The following is a 25,517-nucleotide window of genomic DNA, read 5'->3' as shown; positions in this document are numbered from 1 at the left end:
CAGTGTTATTTGTTTGCTTTCTAGCAGTGAGCTTAGCGTTGAATGAGTGGATCACTCACCACCATCCGTATCATAAACTCCATCAATTGAACTAAAGACCTTCTCTGCATTCAGGGTAACCAGTGCAACCTAAAGCTCAGGATTAATATGGTAGAGCAGTGGTTCTTAGTCTGGGGACCTAGTGTTTTCGCAAAGCCTACTCAGGGGGGGTAAGTGACTGCTTAGAAAATTAAATAATATTAAGGGATTAATAAAATGTGTAGTGTGTACAAATAAAGAAGCCATGTGTAAAATTGAACATTTTAAAATGATCTGCAAATGTGAGGGAATCTGAAATTGGACACTAAAAAGTTTAGTTAGTATCTTCAGTTTGATTTGTATTCGCATTGCAAGTCCATCAACCAAAATATAGTATGGGCTATGAGGGGCCTCAATTGAATTTAGAAAAGCTCCAACCTTCCCATTAAAATTAAAAATGTAGATGTTCTGAATTATTGGCTAATTTTCTTATGGTGTAAACAAATAATCAATTAAAGTTCCTATCACTCATTATACTGCTTTGTAGTTTTATATGGATTTTAATTATGTATTTATGCTCAACTGCATTTATTCATTTTATTAAGATTACAATTGTTATATCTGTTTTCATTTTGCACTTTGTTGGTATACTGCCGCAACAAAGTTATTGAAGATTTTCTGTACATCTGTTTGTGAATTTTAATAAAATATTTCATCATTCATTTGTATATTTGCTTGATAAAGGCTTGTTCATGTATTTTTGTACGTACTGTTTTGCAGATCAAATCATCGCAAATGCTTAGGCCAGTGTCCTCTGCTTTCAGTAATGCCTCCGTGGGGTTCCGTGGATCGCAATAATGATTCAGTGGGGGCCCACAGAAATCAAAAGGTTAAAAACCACTGTGGTAGAGAATTACAAAGTCTGTGTTTAAATTCAGTGAGTTGGATGATCTCAGAATAAAACTAGATTGATCTTGGAGCTTATAAGTGGAAATAGCCTATTTGAAGTTGTTTGCCACTTTTGGTTCGGGTCAAGACCTCTTGGGAATATGTAAACAATTGTTGGTACAAGGATATCCATAGTGCACTCCAGACTCTATTAAATAAATATGATGTCACAGTTTACCTAGTTCATGCATGGCAGGTAATATAAGCAACATTAAAAATATGCGTTGTGGTGATCATCTTAACTTAGATAAATGTTGAAGTTAGAGGGCAGGGTTTTCAGACAATGGTCTTGAGCCTCTCGAGTAGGAGGTAAATTATTTATTACATGTTAGGCACTAGGCTACAGCATTAGCAGGTAGGCCCTGTTGAGGTTCCATTCTCTCTCCAAATGTACACTCTCTCCTACTTTACGCTCCCCACAACACACCAACATTCTATTACATCACTAAATCTCAGCAATCCAAACACCAGCTGTGACATACTACACACCTCCTTTACTTACAAAGGACAAAACAAAGCACAGTCGTTCCTTTACATATAAAGTACAAGGAAGTACAAGGAAAACCATGCTGGATATTTAGAAAATCCTCTGAGGCTTAGAGCTTGACACCAGTGCTCTGAAGTCTAAGTGTACTTAGGCTTATCCTGACAAAACTAATTCAACTGCACTCACATCGTTCTAAACCTTGGAAGTCCTATTGGTCTGGAATTATATGCCCTAGGTCAATAGCTTCAAGCAGTGAACCACTGAAGGCAATGTAAACTTTAACTCATCTTAATTTAAGACTCCAGGTGTGAAAGCTGAACCAATTTCGATCAAACCCCCCTCTGGCATCAGGACTGTGGGCTCCTTCGATTAACTTGAGAATCCTTAAAGTCATTATTAACTGCTGCTTCTTGCTTCTGTCAAAATGAAATTAGGTGATACATTGCTCTACATCAGGGGTTCCCACACAGAGTGCAGCTCAAAATCACCTCCTCTGTGTCATGCCCAGATTTTGCACTTGGAGTTTGACCGAGAGATAGACTTCAGATCTAGACCCATTATTCCTGCCTTCCCCAATAGCTACTGCTAAAGGTGACATTCTTTTTATCTAAGAACTTTACCCTGATCAATGCTACTGCAGAGATCATTCAATTATTGATGGTTGCTACTGCAGATTTGGGGAACTCGGTTGAGTTTCCAGAACGACTCTTTATGTGAAGTTTGCCTTTCATTCTCACTCTTGCTCTTTTCCGAAAAGGACTCTTTATGGGTTCTTCTTAGAATAGGTCCATTATCTAATTTAGTCATGCTTTTCTTTATGGAACACTGTGTATTGATTTATGCTGTCAATAATGAATCTTTTATTGATATTTGTGTAAACCGGCTAATCTAAATAAAGATGACAAAAACCAATACTAATCCTTTAAGATAAATAAGGGCGTTGAAACTTCACCAACCTCTCATCATTAACGGAACATTTAAATTCCATTGTTGATGAAATATGCATAATCTATCTTTTGTTCTAGCTCCATTCATATGACGGTGGTAAAGCTCCATTGAACTTGTCAAGAACCATCAGGATTTCCTACGGACAAAGTTTATAAGTTGGCTGTTTTAAACTTGAAATCGTACTTGGCTAATAGGCTCCAGCAATATTGCGCACTTCTGCTCCCTCCTTGCACCAGCACAGAAAGCCTTACTTCACAGTGCAATAATGCCTGCTTAACAAGAGATACCCTCTTGCACAAAAACATTTCTAAGAGGCAATTTCCATTTTTATATGTGAGGCAGAATGCATCCCTCATAGAAAGTATGTAATGAAGAGAAATAAAAAATATAAATATTTCCCTTATGGCTCCATCCTTGTGAGGTGCACCATTCTGGCTCATTGCCTGGTTTACGAATTTTAGTATATTCGGGATTGTGTCGAATTCCAGGGGTAGATGCATGGGAATGCCAATGCTACAGACATGGAATGCCTATTACTAGGAAATATAACGCAATGCAGTGCAAGTCGCTGCTTTGTGTTACATTTCTTTACAAAGATATGCAAGGCAGAGCAGATCGCCCTTTGAGTGGCTTAGTAAATATTATTTAAGGACTTGAAATGCAAGCCAATAATAAATCTGGGTCTTGGTTAATACAGGGGAAAAAAATGTGGTTGCACATTTGTTAAACCCCGTTCTTTTGGTAACATGATTAACACTTTCTAGTACCACTAAAAATCTGTTTCTCCATGGCCGTGGCCAATAGCAAACATAAACCAGTTTTTGTTTTCCTTTCAAAAAGTCTATTTTAATATATTTTAGATCCTTCCTTGTCTAACTCTCTGTGCACTTGACAATGATGGAGGTTATGTAGAGTACACAAAAGGGCATGAAGCGGCTGGATTAAATAATCAATACAAAGCTGGAGAAAAAAGGGTTGTCCACACCCATTAGAAATCAGTGTGGAGTGTATAGTTCCAGTTGATGATGCTTCTTATCAATATTTTAGATTGCTTCTCTCCAAGCGGATGACTCCATAAACAGACTCTCTATTAGATCCCAGCTATTTGGCCTCCTAGAAATCTTTAATCAAATACGAACAGTCCAGAAAGCATTAGGGGGCATAATGGCCACATTAACCTAATCAATGAATCCTCCTATTCCCACCTCAGTGGACAAACTAGAGGTAAGGGCCTATCGGTCAAGCCAATGTGACAATGTGCTGAAAGACTCCCCCTCCTCCATAGTTTGGAAAAATAACTGTAGAAGTGTTTGAATTAAAAATGAGCCATCTGGAGACAAGAAAAGAAATGAGGCATATGACAACTCCAACTAGATTGACAGATCTGATAGCCAGAATACAGAAACATCACTACTAAAGACGAAACTGCCCATTACCAGTCTACCATTACAAGGCATCTAAAAGAAGCATAGCTTTCTTCAAAGTCATCAAGCACTCTTTCATTTGAACTTTAGAGCTCTCAGCCCGATACCTAGCAATGCCATTGGTGAGTTTTTCCATCAGCAAAGTGGGAAAAATCAACCCATCAAAGGACTAAAACAATCATTCAATCCCAAAATGAGCGGCTTTCAAAATGATCAGTTTTGAAAGTACACTCCATCCTTGCTTTACTCAAAAAAGATCTATGAGCCTACATCATTAAAGTCTCAATGGAGAAGACTATTTTATTTCAAAATAAAATCAATGCCTCTCTTACTCACGTCACCTTCCCAAGCACACTCCACAGTAGTCACTAAAGGAGAAAGCTGATCGGGACCCAATATTCTCACTAGGTACTAGTCATTCTTCCGTACCCCTTTCCTCTAACAGCACATCAAGATTCTGTCATCAACCAATTATAATATATTGTCAACATCAAGACCCATTGTCATAACTACTAATTGGGCTTCAAACCATGGTGCAGGATTAAGCCTGCTACTAATGAAATAGTTGACACTTCTTTTCTCATGCCAGACAATGGGAAGCCCTAAGTCGAGGTCAGCTTTCACCTCTTCAAGGTCTTTGACTTTTATTGGCCATTAGACTACACTAAGCATCCCATCGACCCATAACTGATTTTTACACTCTGTATGTTAGTGAGCCTAAACACTGCACTCCAAAAAGTGACACTTTCTCAGATGGGACCTTTGGATCTGACTTAGAACCTATTCTCTTGGGAACATCTCACTTTCGTGTCATGATCATCCATTCTGTTAAAATCTATCAAAACGCCTATAACACTGATCTCTTTACAATTGTCAACTCAATTAAATACAGTTGTATGCCAGAATATCAATGAAAAGAACTTTGGTTAGCTTAAATATTATTGCTTAAATATTGCTTACAAAGATGTTGCTCCATTGGACATAGATGTTTTATTATTAACTTAATATGGGTGATATTTTTGTAAACAATATTTAGGACACAATATCTTTGTCAGAAGATATTTAAGCCAATGAAATGCTAGTACCCTACCAGAGTGACTCAACTCTTGCTCCATCTTATCCATTTCGTAATGTCAAGGGACTACTTTACACTGAAAACTCTCACAGCAGATTGCTTTGACCAACTTGTCCACACAATGTTATATAAAGGATTGGATCTCTAAACTGAAATTGGAAGGAATTATGCCCATATTCACTTTCAGCACAACATTTTCTGGCTTGTTATACACAGTAACCTGTTTGCCAAGACTAAAAAAAGATGCAAATGTCCAGTTTCTTAATTTGCTGTTCGTAAAAAACGAAGGGCAACCCGAAGCTGACTTATCACAGATTACTATAGCCCAAGTCCGCCCCCCCCCCCCAGACAGCGACAACACCATACTTGCATGATTCTATCGCATCAACCCTGAATCTGAAAGAAAATAATCGTCTACACCAGCAGGCGTGTATCATCTTCAAGATCATCTGCTTTATCAATAATGCATCACCAACCAACATTCGATGTTCCGTGACTTCAAATGTTGACATATCACATAGCCAGTGCAGCACAGAAAATCAAAATAAGGCTAGCCTATAAATAAAGATGCACAAATAAATTAAATCCAGGAAACAGATATAGTCAATTTATGCACCAAGGATATGGAAGCTCTGGCTATGGGGGTTATAGAGAAGTGTCCCAGACCAAACCAAGTCAGGTTCTTTCCTTTACATTTCCATTTCTGAAAGAGGCTAGAACAACATCTTTTGAACGTGTACCATAGCCTTCAGCATTAAAGAACCCCAAGTTTTCTTCAGTCTCTGGGTCAAGCTAGAGAAAAATATCTTCCCACATTGAACTGAATTGTGAACTGTCCTCAATGACATATTCTATATGTGCCATTTTGTTGCACCACAGTTGTATTTGTGCTACATCTATACATAAATTAACTTACCTCGGACAGAGCCCATTTCAAGGGATTTTGAACCTTTGAAACTAAATCATATTAGGTTTCTGCAGTCATTTGCTTGGATTCCCAAACTTCTGGCAATTCATAACGATCCATTTAAGGATGCATGAAAATCAATGTAAACCAGAGTTGTACTCCCACTCCTTTTCTTGTGTACCTCAGAGGACAATTGGGGTTGCAGACAATCCACATGAGTACGTGGATGGAATTAGGCATTAGCACAATCCACGCCTTTTATTCTCCACCTTTCCTAATGTATGCTCTTCCGTGGGAAAACATTTCTGCCTTTTATCGGAGTAAATGTATGCACGTTTCCAGGATGGGAATGGTCATGAACAATGTTTAGGAAGGTTCTCAAAGTTCTACCTATGTGTGTGTTCCATGGAGTTTACATGAATACCTTGCCCTTCCTCTAGGTACAGCCAGTGGTCGAAGTGGACGGGACTGGCTGGGCACGGCGTGCCCCTACATTTTTAATTTTGATAGAATCTGTTCCCCTACTTTTTTCTTTTGAAAATGCATCCCAGGACAGCAGAAATAGCCATGGTCTACAGATAAGGCTCAGCCGTTCGTGGCCGGGCCAGGTGGGTAGAGAAGAAAAAGGACTCTGTCTCTTTATTCTTGCCCAGAGAAGTCAAGGACAGTGTCCACTTCTCCTGCTCTGCTGCTGTCAGCTGCCCCCTCTCTCTCTTGCTCTTATTCCCTCCATGTCTCACTCCTCCTCACTTGCTGAAAACCTTGACTTCAAGAAATGGCTCTTACCCTCTCTTTCCTCTCCTTTCCTTAATTTGTTCCCCTGTGAAATGGATCCAAAAAAGAAAAAACGCTTTTCATGGAAATGTCGTCTTTTTCTGACATTTTTCTAATCTAAAGTGCAGCCTCCAGATGAAGGGGGAAAAAAATTTCAAAATACGAAAAAGAATTAAATAACTAAATAAAGCAAAGTGATCAGATTGATTTTATTCACACCCAAACACATTAGTGCCACTTTACAGAAAGTTTGCCAGTGAAGCGGTACTTTCGTTTTCTCATCTTTCTTTGAACAACATTGTTTTCCCCGGGTGGGGAAGTGCACTGTTCCTGGAGGTGCTGCAATACCTGGCTGATGCGTGGAGTGGAAAACATTTAATTTTATAATTTTATCCTTATCAGCTGTTTTCCTTATTTTAGTTTATAAAATGTGTACTGCTGCTCTGTGTTCAGGGATGTGGTCTTTCTAAACCATACTGCTTATGTTTTGTAAGGATATAAGCAATGGACACTGAAACAGGTCCCTTCCGGGCCATGTAGTCATGTCCTTAACTTTTCAGGCAAAAATACTCATTGATTTCTGAATAATGAGTGTAAAAGCATTAAGCTAACCATGTTGTTCCTGCTTACTTTTCACATTCTTTACCTAATCTTGCACTCCCTATGTGTGTTTGCTTTTTCCAGGATATTATTGGTATTTTTTTTTCAGGCAGCATATTACTCTTGTCTAATTCATAATTTGAAATGAGTTTCATCCAGGTGTTTATAGTGGGGGACAACTGGGTTGTAGCGGAAGGCAGTTAAGTTTCTCTCAGTGGGGCAGCATGGTGTACAGTAGGGGAGGGGATGTGGCACTATGGCCAGAGCTGCTGAATTTGGAACTGGGGAACCAGGTTCAGCCTTCATGACCAGTCCAGCAGACCACACCTGAGGGAGCACGATCCGATGCTAGACCTTAGAAGGCCCTGCTAGACCTTAGAAGCCCTGGTGTCTTAGCACCAGCAGGTGGACCCTAGCGGCAGCAAGTTTGGGTTAACGTTGGAGGTCTGTCCAACACAATCCATACTGAAGTTCACTTCCAGTCTTGTGGGCAGGCCTACGAAGCAGCACACCCTAGAGCGACAGCGACTCAGTCACTGAGTTCACAGTACCCTTGCGCTTGAGGCCAGTCTGCCTCACCCATTGGTACCTCCATCGGCCTTGTTTCAGCAGTAGTAATGCAACTCACCAGGGATCGACAATGTAGGATTTGCATGCACACCAAACTAAGTTTGCAAACTTCACGGCCTCTCTGCTTCATGTACAAGCACCTTTAACATGTGCTGCCTGCTTTGAGCCTACTGGAATTATGCAGCAATGAAGGGCAGAAATATTTTGCAGTGTTGACTAAATTATGCAGCAAAAGAAAATCTGGAGCGTAATGAGGTACATTTAGTGATACTTTATTATTTTGACATATTTATACATACCAGCAGTCTCTGCAAAGATTTTGCCTCATTAGTACCAGTGTAACATACAAATTCAGCAGTGAGAAAGTTTATCAGTCAACTTTTGCAAAGGTCCCTCTACATCGCAGCAACACAAGTCACTTTTTTGTATCTTTTGATCCATTTGAGCAGCAAACAATTTTTTTGTTAAAAGCGCCAGACTATGCAGCAGATTATGTATTATGTGGAAAACATTTGCAAAGTAGGATATTTTGCCATTCATATTTGAACTTCTTTTGTGCAAAAAGGGAGAAGTGCTGATGACAGAACCTCCATGGCTTGGAGACAAATGGCTTGTGCTTCCACTTTTAAGCTATTTGGGAAATTCTATGATTTGGAACGTATCCCACTTTGTGACTGTATTTTAATTGCAATAACTCATATTGAACTCTAAATGAACATGTGTAACCATTGGTAGAATTAAATAAAGTAATAAGCTCATTGAAATACCAAACAAATTGGGATTTTCGCTCTTTCTGGCCACACCTCTGATTATGCCCACTGGCCCAATCTTCAGGTTATTATTACCAACTTCTGATTCTTCACCCACAGTTCCCTTACTTTTCTTTTCACACTTCGACCACTGGGTACAACCATGTTCCCACCCTTAACTCTGCACTTTCCTTGGCTCAAAAAAAGCACGCACGCCACACACTGGCGTAACGAAAGGTGAGGGGGGCCTCCCTGCACGGTACGTAGAGGGGCCCCCTCTGGGTTTAATCTGGAGCTCTCTGGCCAGACTGCAGTGCCGAGGGGGCCCCTTGGAGCTTGGGGCCCCCCGCACCGCAGGGGCTGCGGGGGCCTGTGTTACGCCCCTGACGCCACACTAGCAACTTGCCTCCAACTGAAAGTGGAATTCGTAGTACGAAAAAAATCACAAATTCCGATGCAAAGCCCACAATGAAATGCTGTACAGTAAGGCTGTATTATGCTAACCTTTCCAGAACGGCAGACACCAGCAGCGGTTTTAATTTTATTTAGCACGGCGAAAAACAACTTTATGGCAGACCAATGGACAAGACAAGGGATATCTTCAAGATTTCAGAACTTTTTCATTTCAACTCTTACTTACAACTGGCGCGGGGAGTCGGGGACTGCTAATTGATGAATTAAATGTGTTGTGTGCAGCAAAAGGAAAGGCCCGTTTTTTTCACCGCGTAAATCTCTTTAAGCTGTCAGCAGAGCCAATAAGCTCAGACAGTGTGGGAGAGAAAATGTATAGCTGTGGTTTTCAGAAAGACCTTGGATGGGATATTCCTGACAGCACCCCCCTACCTCCATCCCCCGACACGCATCTCGAGGTAAAGTTAAATAAACAGCTCGCCTGAACATCGCATTTGATAATTGTGCGCGAAGCTGCCGCGCGTTCTCGAACATTCCTGGTGTGCGAAGTACCAGCCGCCTGCAAACTTTACTTACCTTCGACGCGTTTTCATGCCTTTTTCTAAACAAGAAGCACTGAATATTTTTAATTTACCGGGTCCACGCCCAAAAGCCACACTCTCTCTCCTTGTCTCATATTTCTCTTCCTATTAGACTCCCCATAAATCACCGCTCTGTATTTTTAATCTTCTTGGAAAATGAAAGTAGAAAGTTGGTATCTTGGGTCTGAACAAAAGCCAAGTTCACTGGTGCACGAGGGAGAAGGGTTTGGCCTGGGGCCAGGCATCTCCGATCTGATTAATTAACGTGATTTGCTCATATTAGGGTAACCGCAGCCATTCTGAGCACCAGCGATGAATCAGAAGCGAGAGCCTTTTGAAGTCAGGGGTTGGGCAGGGAGTTGCGGTCTGGCGCAGATGCCGACCCGCGGACCGCACTTTGGAGCGTGTCTGCTGCACGCTGGCAGGGTGGTGGTGACAGACTTCGCTATGATTTGGGTGCTGCTGGTGTTTTGATCTGTTGCCAAGTTTTACTCTGTTTCTTCTGTGCCCGCTCAAAACTGGCATATATTTTAAAAATTCTGAATGTTGGAGACTTTAACTATAAAGAAGGAAGGTAAAGAAAGTTGTCGTTTATTTTAAAAAGCCTCTGGGCCTGGTTTATTATTACTCCGCTTGCTGTCGCAAAGTCTGCGATTCGCATAGTAATAGACTTTTCAAAAGCAAAAGTCACAATTAAGCCAGGACAGGTTGCAAGTCGAAAATGAGTTTTCGACTTTCAGAAAGCTTGTTGGGACTCCAGGAGCAGTCTTGGAAGGGAAGTCTCTTCTTGCTATTGAATCACATTGGAATGTATCGATGGCTTGGAACTGCAATGGTGGTCTGAAACAGGGGTGCCGTGCACGGCTGGCTTTAGGGCAGTGCGACTGGTGCAGCCGCATTGAGCGCTGACCTGTGGAGGGGCGCTGATCTCAGGGGGGGGCTCTGTGTTTAGCAATAACTTATTATTGGAGAGATGAGGGTCACTTTTGCCCAGTGGAAGTGAGAGAATGCAAGGAGGTGGTCATAGGGTCTGGGGGTGCCACCAGCGCTAAAGCCAGCCCTGCAGGAGTGTCGCGAGCCACCCCCCATCCCCGCTTTAGCAGCTAGTGCGGGGATGGGGTTATTTATGTACCTCATCTGTCTGCAATTCTGCAGACAAGCTCATAAGTAACGCGTTGTAATGGAATACAGCGTCAATAGAGGAGCAAGGAAGAAGGGAAGATGGTTAAAGGGAAATAAAGAAAGAATATTGAAAGGAAGGATGGATAGGTGAGTGGGTGAATGAGTGGCTAGGTGGATGGACAGGTCCAAGGACGATGGATGGATGGATGGATGGATGGATGGATGGATGTATTAATGGATGGATGCTAGGTGGATGAACAGGTGAAAGAATGGCAAAGAAAAGAGATGAGTAGGTAGAGGGACAGTTGAAAGGTAGGCAGAGTAAAGGGTTGGATGGCTGGATGAGTGGATGAAAGGGTGAGTGAATAGATAGCAGAGTGGATGGATAAGTGAATCAATGGAAGAATGGACGGACACATGGATGGATGGCAGAGTGGATAGATGATGGATGGATGGGGAACAGTTGAATGGTGGATGAAAGAATGAATGGATGACTGAATGTAAAGGTGAAATAGTGAATGGAAGGGTGAAAGGATGAATGGACAGTTGCTTGGATGGGAGAGACGAGGGAGCTCATCTAGATCGAGCTGGGCACATTTACTTTGCTTGCTTGCTGCCATCTGAGCTTTAAGTCAAAGAAGGGAGTATTTACATTTTCTGGCTACTCCCTTGGTCTGAAACCAATGCCCTTTTCAATGTAAGAGATAGCAATTAGGGTAAAAAGAGGACATGGGACTGGGACATAGTGCTTACCTCTTGGGGGGTTTAGCAGCTGCTCACCAACCAGTTTACCTTCTTCAGAGGCCTTGATGCTGGGTGAAACACTCTGCCTGTTCCAGCAGCACCAAAATACAAATACTGAAACAGCAGAGAATCTGAACAATTTGAAAATTATTTATTTATTTAATTTTCCCTCGTGGTCGTCTGTCGAATCCCCCCCCCCCGCCTCACCGCTCTTACCTGCACGGGCGGATCCTGTAATTTAACAACTTGGTGCTGCGCTCCGTGAGCTGTAAAATGTTGTAGTTCGTTTCTCAAACTTTGGAAGGCTCAAGGGCACAGTCAGTCTTGGGATTCAGACTTGGGCCTGCTGATCACCACGTGCCACAGTGTTGAATGTTTAACTACTTGAGCTATTGCTCCAGCATGCTGAAAGGAAGTTTAACAGCAGGGTCTGGAGTGCAGAATGACAGAGTCCTTGCACCACAATTATTGCATTGTTAGAAATTCCATCACACTAGAATCACTGTTTACTTAGGATGCTTTAAACACAGGGGTTTAAATAAAAGGCTGAAAGGTAAAATATGTCATACTTGAAAGAAAAAAAGCTAGTCTGATGCCAAAATGGAGTCTCACTTGCCAAGCTGCTGCTAAAGATTGAGAGACATGGCCTGGTCTGAGGCATCCCACTGGGTGCAGTAGAAGGGCCTTGGACTTTTTGTTTTTTATTTTGGTAGTATTCAAAAGGTAAAATGATTGCAATGCGGGGGGGCCTTGGTGCAGCAGAGGCAGAGCTGGCCTATAGCTTGGGATTTTTGCATTTTATGATGTAATTGCAAAAATCCCGAAGCGATGGACAGCCACTCACTCCACTGCTGCACCCAGTAGGGCTTGGAGGGGGGAGGGAATGCAGAAGGTGAGAGGCAGCGTGGCTCAATTTAGGTCCAAGGGTCTTAGATGAACTCGGGCCGAGCCAGAGTAAGTCACGGTCAAGCCTTTAGGGAGTCGTCGGGGTGTGTTGGAGAGCCACTAAATCGCTAATATCTCCATGTGCTTCCAGTTGACATGTGAGAGGGAATGACAATGTGGGACTGCCACAATATCAAAGAATGTGTATATGTTATATTCAATACATGTTCTAAATTCAGCTGAGGGTTTTTCCTCTAACATGTTATTTCTTAAGTGTTTTCTTCAACCAGGATGATTTTAATCTTTATTTGAATAACTAGTTATATAAAAACAGCCCTCCAAAAACCAATGCCCTAGATGAAGATATTTAAGTTATATTAACACAAGTATAAATAGCAGATGCCATTTTTAATATTTTTTGATTGTTGTGCCAGAAAAAGATAGAAATAGAAATAAGCCCTTATCTTATTATTCAGTATTTGTATTAAATCTTAAAGGAAGTGCTACAGAAACATACTATAAAAGATGGACATATGCTAAAAACAGAATTCGAAACAGGACATGGGAACATATGTTATCAAGCTGTCTAATATTATTGTAAGACAAACTTGGACACCTCTGGGATTCATTCTGTATGGAATTGCTACAGTTTATGCAGACAGAATTCTCAACTCAAAAAAGTAAACACCACGAGGGAAAATGATAAAAAGTTGCAGAATAAAATGACTTCTGGGAACAAAATCTGGTTACTGTAAAGGAGGCAACCAAAAAGATATTAACACATTTCATGAACAATGGCATTAGATTTTTTATGGAGAGCAAATCATAATGTACCAACAATAAAATACTCTCCAACATATATGACAAATATTGGCAGTAGATCGTTCAGCTGTACAAACATTTCTAGGTAAGACACATTTTTTAAACCCTTACACCAACCTCATAGAACATGATGTTGAGGAAGCATTGTGTCACAAGCATACCCTATTTAAAGGGCACAGAGCAGAATATGGGACAGGTTACAGGAGCCCATGTACATCATAGATGAAGGGATAACATGATTCTGTTGTGTTGGAATATGATGGGCATCAATAAAGGCTGGAAAACTGTACACCCCTTAGCCTCAGGTTTGCGGAAAGAAAAATCAACACACTGTAAAATTAATGCACAAAATTGAACAGCAGATCAATAGTGGAGAAGTGAACATCCCTCTTTAATAGCGCCCTCAGTTTGAAGCATTGACACCAGGACCAAAGCACACTGTTGTGAGATGAAGTAATCCTGTAATGCACTTACTTGAGGTCTAGTATACCATAGTGTATTTTTTTAAATACATCTTTTTATTAATTTTTAACAGTGTTACAATACATGAAAGATCATCTTTTCAATTAACATGCAAGTTATTTCACAATATAGCGGTAACCCCTTGATTGTGGCCTTTACAGGTACCTTTTTATCCGGGTCTTTCTCCAGTTCTGTTTTCTCCTGCTAGTTCAGCAGAACCATAGTCTATTATTGAAGCTTACTGACGAGGAAACCACTAGACTTTCCAAAACTTAATTGAACGTGACAGACATATTGGAGCTAGGGCTGGACTGGGAACCCAGAGCAGCCCTGGCAATTTTGTAGGACCAACCGAGCCCTGGGAGACACTGGTGTAATAAAACTTGAGGGTTCCCCCCTGCAGGCTACATGGAGGGGCCCCATCTGGGTTCAATTAGGAGCTCTCCAGTCAGGGTATTGTGCTGAGGGGGGCCCACTGGAGCTCGCCCCCCGCACCACAGGGGGTGCGGGGGCCTGTGCTATGCTACTGCTGGGAGAGGGAGCATGGGGGTGGGGGTGCAAGCGTTGAGCACTGCTGCTTTTGTTACTGGGAACCGATATTGCAGCACCGCTGCAAAACCAGCTGCCCAGTAAACAAAAAAATGGCCCCACATTTTCAAACCCGGTCCCCACCCTTCCAGTCTTCGGGGAAAATGCCCAATGCCCACTATGGGCAGTCCGGCCCTAATGGGAGCCACTTTGAGGCCATAATCTGATTTATTATGTAGGTGAACTTTAGTATTTGGTGACATCTTGCAAGGAAGGGACGGATTATGCAATGGATCTGTGATATCGCTGCAGACTTGGCAGACAATTTGGGAAGTCCTAGTAGAGTCTTTGCATTGGCATCATGGACACGAGTGGGGTCACTTTCAATGACATAGGGCATGCTCTATGTGAGTTGCAAAAAGAAGTTGCCAATTCTAGATGTGAAAATGAGTGGCTACAACAACAGATGGCGAGCATTAGGTACAGTCCTGATAGACTGCACAGCACTCAACCCCATTACTGATTCTGCATCAATGTCTTCAGTCCCTCCAGGGCAAGCATTAGACGCTCAGGGATCAGTTTCCTCGGGTACACCACCTGCCTTAGTGACTGGTAACCAGTTATTTCAACTTAACCATGTCCCTAGTCCATAGATAGTTGTTCATTCACAAATACATTTTGCAGCCGCTGTCCTCCAAAGACATTCAAAAGACCCTACACAACTGAGAGTGATTAACAATCATTGCAGCCTTCACTTCTTTTATAGACTGCCAGTTTTTCCTACCCATAAATCTAAGGTGACTTTCATGCCATCTTACCTATCTAGTGATGGAGCTGGTTTTTCTATGCCATTGGTTCTCCAAAATAGTTCACTGCTGTGTCTATAGAGCAATTAAAATCAGAACTGCTCTGTATCTTTGGCAGGTGAGCAGTGGTTTACTTAGTAGACAAACAGTTATTGGTTTTAAAGCAGGGAGGACCTAGTAACATATTTAACTTAGTTGCAGCAGTTTATTCTAGACTCACCTAGGCCTACAGAGATAAGAGCAGCATTATTTTATTGTGGCTGAAATGTTAAGATATGTTGTCTCAAATTTCATGCAGATTGGGATAAACACTTTAGACCAGTGCAGCAAATTGACCATAAGTTGTCGGAAAAAGGAGAAAAAAAGGATGTGGTCATTAAGATTCAGAACGTCGGCTAAGAGTGTCAAGCCTATACAAACAGTCATGGCCGGCATGACTCACGGATAGGGGGGTGGGGGGGGGGTCGCGTGAGGAGGGCATCGCGCGGGGGAGGAGGTTTAATTTAAAATTAAAAAAAGTTGAACTTAACTTCACCAGACCGGTCTGGTCCCGCGTCACATCTGCTTCTCTCTCTGCTCCTCACAGGAAGCAGGCAGCCTCCCTCCCCTAAGCCAAACACAACGCTGCAATGGCAGTGTTGTGATTGGCTGGGTCGCCGACCACACAGGCATCTATGTAGAGGCCATTTTCTCCATGTAGGCTGCATGCAGCCTACATAGAGAAAAGGGAGACTGCGTATGACTGGTTTGGTCAGCCCTGGGGTCGACCAAACAGCCAGACGCCCTCAGAGTGGGAAGCCACTTCTCCCCTGTCCTCGAGCGGGACGCTTACCTGCCTGTCCCAACCAAACCCTTCTGCTTTCTTGCAGTGCGAGAAGCAGAAACATAAAATGGTACTTATAATACCATTTTATGTTTCTGCTTCTCGCACTGCGAGAAAGCATAGGGCGATGCTGCTCCATATCAGTTTTGGAGTGCAAAATATTTCTGCCAATATGGAGGTTGGGAAACAATTTTATCAATTTCTCTTCCAATAAAGTTAGGAGTTCATGGCAGAGAAGCGAGCACACTCAGCACCCAATGGCAGTTCATTAATGGGAGCATATGGGCTCTGCACACTACAAATTTTCTTCCTCTTAATATTTTCTTTTAAATTGTAGTGGTGGCAGCACAGTAATTGACTTCAATTTGACACTCATTTTAAAGGCAAAGAATGTGCTAGCAGTCACACATTTGGAAGAGCTTTCCTGGGTAAAAGAAAACAAACACTTGGGACAGGTTTGAGATCCCTGCAACAATGTCACACTCACTTTGGTCAACTAAGACACTCCAGTTAATCAATTCTCAATGTCCACAATACTGCAGTGAATTCATATCCTTACCCTTTTCCACTACTGGTCCTCTGTGTCCTGTAGCGCCACACCCTCGCATGATGTACTGAAGCCTCATTTACCAAAAACAGCCCTGGGGCTTTAGTCTGAGGCCCTTTGCTGCCCTAGGATGTAGGTCAATCAGTGAGCGTTGCTTCCAGCCTTTTACCCAATTTGCCACAGTGTGGACAGGGATCAGCAAGCCTCACTGACCCCTCCTCACCCTGTGATGAGTTGGGTAAAGCGTAGAGTTAGCATGAGGTACTGGTGCACTGCAAATGTCTCTGCTGCTCAAGCATAAGGTTGCGGCTACTTCTTGCCAAGTTAAGGAGTTGTCATCTGGTAGTTCCTTCATGCAAGCACGTACTCACTAAGGGGCCCAGCGGCAGCAGCAACTCAATAGACAAGCCAGCAGTTTTCCACTTCTGCGACCCAGCACTCTGTTACCTGATTCTGGCCGGCTTGAAGTCTCCTTTGATTGAAGAGTTTCTTCCCAGTAGATAATGAAAGAACTGTCCCAGTGCATAAGAATGTTGAAAACCATTGCTGATTAGGGTTCAGAGTGCGTGACCAGATGCAGTATCAATGCCCACTATCCAGACAGGGACCAGGCCCGGGTGAGAGAGACTGTGACTAGATGGGATGAGACCTCTGGGCACACCAAGGGGCATATTTTCAAATGGAAATAGTGCAGCGCGGTTCCGTAAGTCATATTGCTACACTGAGCTGCATCAGCACAGGGATGTGCAAGAAGGAGCTCCTTCCTGCAGGAAAACAATCATTAATGGCGTTTTGCTCCTTCTAGCACACATAGAAAGAGTAAAAAACGAGGAGAAATAAAAGTATTTGTCCTTGTTGCAAAACATTAATGCATCCTTTTGAAAGGCTTTATTTTTTGGCGCTGCTTCAGATTGACAGATCCTTGAAAATCTGGAGCAGTATCAAAAAGCCATGAGTGTTGCTGGGAATGCCCACAGCAACACCTATTGCTCACCCCTTTGCCGCAGAAATACAGAATGGCCTAATCTCATGGGTAACACTTTCAGCCATTTCTGGTAGCCAACAACACTTTAATTTCTTAATGCTTTGAGCCCATACTTGCAGTGTTAAAAGCTAAACTGCAAGTCCCAGAATGCACCAAACTCTTAACCAAAGAGCCAGGCCTATCTAAAATTGTCAAACATGACATGGAGTGACTCAATAGTAATGGCGACATACCTCAGCATAGAAGAGGAGGGACATTGAGGAGACGGGATGTAATGTTTGAAGCCCCATTTGGGTGGGACAGATATTTAGTGTAGAGGAAGGAAGCAAAGCAGGCATGCTTCATGTAAACACGTTGAATGACACTAGCAAGATGGCCTAAATCGAATCAGAGCTGGATGACTCAAGGATGGATGTGTGCTTGGCTTGTGGTTTAAGGCACTGTGCAAACAGACCAGTTATGCATTATACATGGGGTCTTTTTTCTCTTGTTTCAAATGGATTTTCGTCTTGACATCTGTGCTGTAAACTGCATCAGTTTTGCCCCTTTTAAAGGTCTGGTGTTTACCAAGATCTTTTGCTTTTAATAAAAGTGTGCATACAATAAATACTAATTTAAAGGGGCTTTCAGCACGCTGTCTTCATCTACTGATCTGCTGTAGTGTCATTCACATGCGTCTTCCGCCCACCACAGCATGTAGCATCGCGCACAGGGTCAGACACTCCTGCCATTGGTTTACCTGAGTGATGCCATTGTTCTCCTGCTCAATGTGCACATCCACACAATAGTAGTCCCCTTCGCTGATAGGGATTACTGGAGCAATGTGATTTTATTGAAAATAAAATGCATACATTTTGGATTGTAGATAATGCCTGTTTTCATACAATGTGTGCACTAATGAAAAAACGCATTCACAAACAAAAATAATCATTGGCAGTGCGAAATATGTAGCAGCTGACCCCATATTGGCTTTGCCAGTGCTTGTTTACATTTTGCACTACGTTTTCTTAACCCCTTTGCCGCGGCAGGAATTACGCCGCGGCGCTGGGGGGGTTTGGGGGCAGTTGCGGTGCAGCCGTGCTCGTGACGGAACCACTCCGTCATGAGTCACGGGCGAGCTGTGCTCATGACGGAGTGGTTCCGTCATGACTCCGCCCACTGCGCTAATCGCCCGCACAGGCGGGGAATTAGCGCCGCGTGGGCGGAGCGGCCACCAACGGCTGCAGCATGACGGAACCACTCCGTCATGAGCACAGCGCACCCGTGGCTCATGACGGAGTGGTTCCGTCATGAGCACGGAACGGGTTAAACTAAAAGCTGTAATATGTTCCTTTTGAACCCTTTTTCTTCATTTTCTCCTGGGGAGAACCCCACTAACTAGCCACTCCTCGGAAGGCATAGTGCTCTTTTAGTTTGGGCTCACGCCCTGTACTTACATTCCACCTGCCGCCATACTTTCAGCCACAGTTCTTTTAAAATCCACTGGCAGTCACTGCGTCACCCTCTGAGTGTTTCTCCAGTCTAGAACCTGGTGAAGACTGCTCTTAGGAGTACAGTGCAGCCAGGCCCACACGTGTCATCCTGCATGTATCCTTAACCGAAGAATTAAAGATGTTTTCTAGCATGTCAGCCTTAATTGATTCTCGTGTAGCATTGAACAGTGGCCCCTCTTCATAGTCCTGTATTGTAAATTCTGACATCGACATGCTTTTTTTAAGCATCTGGATGCATACTGTGCATTTAAGGCAGACCACATTTCAGAAAATGGTGGATAGACGGAAGCGATATAAAAATAAAATACTGTCTCCAATTAATGACAAGTTGTGTACTTTGGCAGGTAGTGCTAGGATTATGTAAACAGTGCAGTGCTCAGTGCACAGGCATGCAGAACAATTGTGCAGATAGAGTTTGATCAAGGGCAACATTGATCCGAAAGTTTAAAACAAATAGTGAGCTAAGTCTAGTAGGCAATAATTCAAGCAATATTTGATTTTGGTATAACAGGCCTGCAAAGTGATCTTGAATTGCCCCTTAAGCCTCTTGTACATGGTCGATACTTCGATCTGGATGGACTAATCAATTGGCCATCATCCGAGTGAAGCATAATTAATGCGCACGTGAGAACATTCTGTTAGAGGATACAAAATAGAAAATAAAACCATTAAAAAAGTGCAAACATATCTTTGCTTTTGAATGTGCGAAGTAAAATAAACCTACGAATGAGATGGAGAGGGCAATGGAGGTCACATTTGGAGAAAAGATCCTGGTTAATGACATTTGAAATCGATTTTATGGGGTGAGTTCCTACTTTCACCTCAAGAAAGTCAATGAAATGGGATAGCAGATAACACAAATATATGAAGTATAAAAATAAAAATAACCATATGGAACCACTCAAACCATATAGAACCACTCAGAAAAATCAAATTAAACGTATGGCCACTTAAACACCGAGGGTCTTATTTACAAGCCCCCTGCTTCGCCTCTGCGTCACTTTTTCCCATGTTAAAATTGACGCCCTGTGGCGCAAGGGGCTTGTAAATAAGCCCCCAAGTGTTCAAAACAGTAAATTTGCTAAAAGGAATGTAAGAGATTAAACTTTCAGGGATGTATGCAAAAAAAAGGATCTAGACATTAATCTTAAAAAAAAGTAATATTCGAAAGCAATAGAAAAGGGACTCTATCAATATGTATGAAGGTCTTTAGAAGCTGGTGTTGCTGAAAAATCTCCTCTACGTTAATAAACCGGGTAAATGCTTGTCACAAACATGAAATAATATTTAACCAAAAATAACGAAAAAGACATTGGATCTTAAGGAAGTTCAGAATATAGGATTATGTTTTTAAAGGGCCAGAAAGAATAGATACACATTGACAATAACTAATCAAAGGCTCTAGTGAAAACAGATGTGTTTGGCCTGCATGATTGAGAGCACAAGAACAACAAAAATAATGTCAAATTTGTTATTGTTTGTTATTCCCACATGTTCTCATTTATTGTTCTGTGGTAGTTATACAAAGAACACCTCTACACAAATAAGTTAAACAGCAGACTTTGAATTATCCATAAGTTGCTTCTGTTGTGTTGAGCAACTAACTAAGCATCTATTGATAATTCCTCCAATTGGATAGTATTATTGAACCTATGACCCGTGGCGACTCGCCGAGAGAGTGCTGCGGGGTGGTGGGGTGGGGCGGGAGAGGGGCAGGGTGGGGGGTAGTGGAGTCCGACATACGACAGACAGGAGTAAGGTAAGTAATTAAATAAATAAAACAATTTACCTTGCGCACACTGCATCACTAACTCCACTACCCCTCTCCCTGCCCCCCCTCACCCTGCCGCACCGCCCCACAGCATTCCCTCGGCGAGCCGCCACTGCCTATGACTCGATCTACATCTAAAATATATTGAAAATTAACATTTTCAAAATAGAGTGAGTTCTGAATGATTTATCATAAAAAATGTTTGTGAGCCTCCACCCGTTGTCTCACGACCATCAGTTCTTTGTCAAAAGCCTGCACTGCAGGTGTGCTCCATTTCTGTTCCTCGGCATATACATCTCTTTACATTCCCCATAGAGAGCAGTCGCCAGAGAAGTGTGATATTATTTAAATGTCCATTCTGCAGGAAGCAGTACATAGTGGTGGGTTAGCCCAATTACCATACAGAGCTGTATGTTCAAATGGTTTTAATAGGATGCCTGATGATATAGAATGTTATGGTCCCTACGATGCAGTGGAGTGTATCTATGTATATGTTTTTCAAAAGGGCAAAGCTCACTTGAAAGAACAGAACCCCAAATTCCATCTCCCCGGTACAGTCTGGTTCCTGAGACTTCAGATGTGTGAACCAATATTTCCCTCAAAATTTCCCCTGAGAGGTTGTCCTTTATCTTATTGGTTAGCAGCTTGAGTCAGCACACAGACCATTCTTAAGAGATGTATGATAAGTGTGTGTGATGCAACAGATAATGGTATAAATAAGAGAAGCAAGCAAAAATGTAAAAGTCCAAACAAGCGCTAGTAAAGTAGGAAAATGCACTGTCATAGCACATGTGACTCCACAACATATAAACACCATCCTCCAAATCTAGACTGGGTGGAAATACGACTTGTTTATCATTTCCACACTTGATAAATAACTACCAAATCATTGAAATTGCTGATATAAATATTACAGTGAAAATAACCTTGAAAGTTAACTATTCAGAAACCAAAATAATATCTTTTGGCTGCCTAAAACCGAAGCAGTCATGGGCCCTTGGCAATATGAACATTTAGCATTGTCCATGTCTTGGGATGGATATTGACAATAAATTAACCTGGAAAACTAACATATGTATCTGTCCAAAAGCCTGATGGCCTGCAATAGTTTTAAGCATTATTCTAGGAAGTATGGTGGAGGCGCTGTTGATCCAACGATTACAGCAGTAACTACAAAAATAATTTTTATAATGATTATTATTATATAGACCACTGGTCCTATACCAAAAGTTTAAACTATTTAGAAAATCTGTTCTAAAAAATATTTGACTATTTTTTGACTGAAGATCTTAAACATCACACTGCTGCATCGTCCTAACTATCTATGATACTTGCTAAATCAACTACTTTTACAACTTCATGAGATCTGAAAATGAGACTTTAAAAAGTTTAATCTGGAAAGACGTCACCACTTCTTTAACTGGTTCCTCCAATACCATTAAGCAAAATGTGATGGTAAAAAAAGACATAGTGCACTTAAGGTGTGTATACTGTAGCCCTTTATTCTGCTATAATCCACGAGGTGAGGAAAAGTTTAGGGTTTGCCAATAGTGCCTTCAAAATCACCATCACCTTTCCATTTACCTCTGATGACACATAAAAGCTGTGCCGGATTGAAGCCCAAGAAAAGATGGACACTGATCTCCAGGCTGCATGACCCAGAGAATTCCTGGTACACTGGGCCTTTGAGCCAAAGCAGGAGACCATCATTAGTCACTCTTGTAGCAAGTGGTGTGTAGGCAGATGTTCAAACTGTCTACTTGCTTTTCTACTGCATAGGAGGAGGAGTCTTATTTTCTTAAGTCTTGCATAAGGTGAGTGTGTAGAGTAAGGCATGGCAAAGGGTAAAGTGGTTCATTTAAAAAAGGTCCTCAATCCAATCTTTTGTGCTTTTTTCCTTTCAATACCTTTGTAACTACATACAAATTATGTTTTAGATTGGCTTCAGAAATGTATTTGCAAGCATAGGGTATTCGATTTAAAACTAGACTGAGCTACAGAAGGGAGAGGTCATAATTTGTTATTTTCGCCTGGGACATAAGTCTACTTCTATTTCTGAAAATAGGTAGAAATTCATAAAAAGATAACTGTCTAAACTAGAATCAAACAGACGTTGATGATGTGTCATTTGAATAAGGTAAAGTGTACAAGGGATCACCCATCCATTCTGTTGGACTCGAATTCTGTGGGGTTCTCAGATCCGTCATCATCTATATGCTAACATAGGGAACTTGAAGTTACATTTGATAGCAAAGCAAATAGATTAATTGTGAGGCTAATTTGTAACCCCATGTCTCATTTTGATCAATTGTGTGTTGCAGACCTAAGGAAAGTAAATAACCTGTGGGAAACCCACCACAGATAAGCTGTGACAAAAATGCCCAGGCATCTTAGTGCCAGGGACTTTGCATCCACCACAAAAGAATAGTGAATGTAATTTTTTAACATGGCATGTTAAGTAACTTTGAGGAAATATAATAGATCCCTTATGTAAGTTAACATCTGATAGAAACAGCACTACTTTGTAAGTTATTATTTACACCTTTGATGGAACTGATGTAAATGATAGGTTTTCCAATGTTATGCTGGGAACAAAGGTTTATCAGTTTGACCAATACAGAATATAGATATGTTTCTGCCTTTTGTTTTTGCCAAGAAATGTTCCTTAATCAATAGAGTTTTTTGTCCCTCTCTACCCATAGCTGATGCAATTGACTGTTAGACTTATTAAGAAAGAAGTCTTAAACTCTAGCAAGCATCCAAACACACCCCATGTCAATTAAGGAACTGAGGTTGAAAAAGAACGCAGATTCATAATGTGAATATGACAGTATTGTTATATAGTGCATTGCAAATAATACTGTTTCACATTACACTAGCCTTATTGTGAGAACGCAATTCTGCATTTGGAATAAGCGGTCATTGTATAAGTGTGGAAACAAGAGCCATTTGTAATCTTGCACTCGTTACCATGCAGTAGGGTTCATAGAGATCTGTTCATCAAACACCTTTTTATTTAGCTGATCATGGCAACTGATAATGTAGACAAGTTGCAATATATTATCCATTAATATAAAGGGATAACTGGTGCAAAGTCATTTCACTATGCCATTGTGGCATACAAGTGGAACTAGAGGAAATCTGATTGAGCATCCCTTTCAAGAAATGGACAACTCACCTGGAAATAGCTGATCTATCACATGTCCATAGCTCATCTGGTGGTTCAGTGGACTAATGTCGTCTGCAACATGATAGTTCCATTGAGCTTAGATCACTGGTTCAAATCGTGGCAGGTCCACTCAACTTTTTCACTCTCCTGAATTCGATAAAATGAATATCATAGAGTTGGGCGACATCAAACATCTAGTATTAGTTCTAAGATGGGGGAGGAGATGTGGCGCAGTACAGTGTTTTTTTTGCTATCCCCACTTGATATACACGTTTTTGCAGATAATCTACCAACCCCCCCATGTATAGTACAACGCTCTATTGCTTCCTAGCTACATTTCTGCTATATAAATATGGATACATATACGCTACCCCTTAATGTGAAAGTGCGCTTTACAAATGCACATGTAAGCCACATGTTATGTCATTTATGTTCCACCAAGAGAGCGCATCACATTGACTTTCATTGTCAATACTCTGGAGCTATCTTTCTATTTACAAATTCTCACTTCTCTTTGTCTTAGCAGGCCTTTTTCATTGTTTAATAATTATTTGCAGTCACTGAGTTCATATATTTTTTCAACTTCACCAACATTTTCTGATAGAAAGCTTAAAAGTCCATAAATGTGCATTTACTTGTGCAACACTTCTTAGATGGCAATCACATATAGTCTCCAGGCTGTTACCTTAAAATGGGAATACATAAATGGAAATTGAGATCTGGAATCCGTTAAATGAGGCCATTAACAGATGGCTACATCTGGATCTTACAGAGGCATGAAAGTTAGACACTATGAAAATCTGTGTCAGTATTTTTTATGTATATAAGGGGACAGATTGTAGATTGTGGTTTATGTGAAACTAACATATTTCTTTCAGTTTGTTATCTTTTGTGCCATGCTCCTACAAGAAAATGCAGAAACATTTAACTCCTTCAGACTACCTCCTGAAAATTGTATTTTCATTCCATTATTTGTTCTAGACTGTGTTTATATTGCGGCTACGAAGGATAATATTTAAGGAATCCTGACTTGGAGTGGTATCTGCTGCAACAGGTTGTAGTTGATAATGAAGGAGTGAACAAAGACAAGAAAGAACAACGTGAATTTGAAAGATAAAAGGAAGTTTGTTAATGAAAGTATTAAAAAGTTGAGTTGTGCTGACACTGTGCCCCAACAACACTATGGCTTTCTCTAGGTATACTTGTGATAAAAGGTCTCCTAGTCAGGGCTGCTCCACCGCTAAGGTGAAGGAGTGTCACCCCACTGCTCTCAGAGCAGAGCAGCAAAAATAAAATGATAATAACGGTATCATTTTATTTTTTGTAGCTGCAGGTCTGGTTTAGGGTGGGGCAGGACTGATGGCACAGGGAGAAGGGTGGTTTGCACACTCCCTAAGTGCACATGACAGTTTGGCCGGCCCTCATGGGGCCGACCAAACAGTCATGCGCACTTTGCATGTTCCCCACCAGGCTGCATTACACAGCCTGGTGAGGAACATGCAAAGCCTCCCTGTGCCTGTCTGAGTGCTGAACCACGGAGCTCAGACCAATCACAATACTGTATTGCATTGTTGTGATTGGCTCAGGGGAGTCAGGGAGTGGGTGCTTCCTGCTGCTGGGACTGCAAGAAGAAGTAAGCTGAACAAGACTGAGGAGAGGCTGCGGCCGGCGAAAAATGAAGTGGTAAAATTAATTAGTTAATTGTTTGTTCATTTATTTGAATTATTTTGCTTGAGCGGGAATAGTAAATTATTCCCCTCTGCTAGCCAACACTTTCCCTACTGTTGCTCTCGCTGGAGTGGGAATAGTAAATGTTTCCCCTCCGCTATCCAACACTTTCCCTACTGTTGCTCGCGCTGGAGTGGGAA

This window comes from Triturus cristatus, chromosome 2_1 (assembly GCF_964204655.1).
Source record: "Triturus cristatus chromosome 2_1, aTriCri1.1, whole genome shotgun sequence".
Taxonomy (NCBI): Eukaryota; Metazoa; Chordata; class Amphibia; order Caudata; family Salamandridae; genus Triturus; species Triturus cristatus.
Note: the sequence above shows the minus strand (reverse complement) of the source record.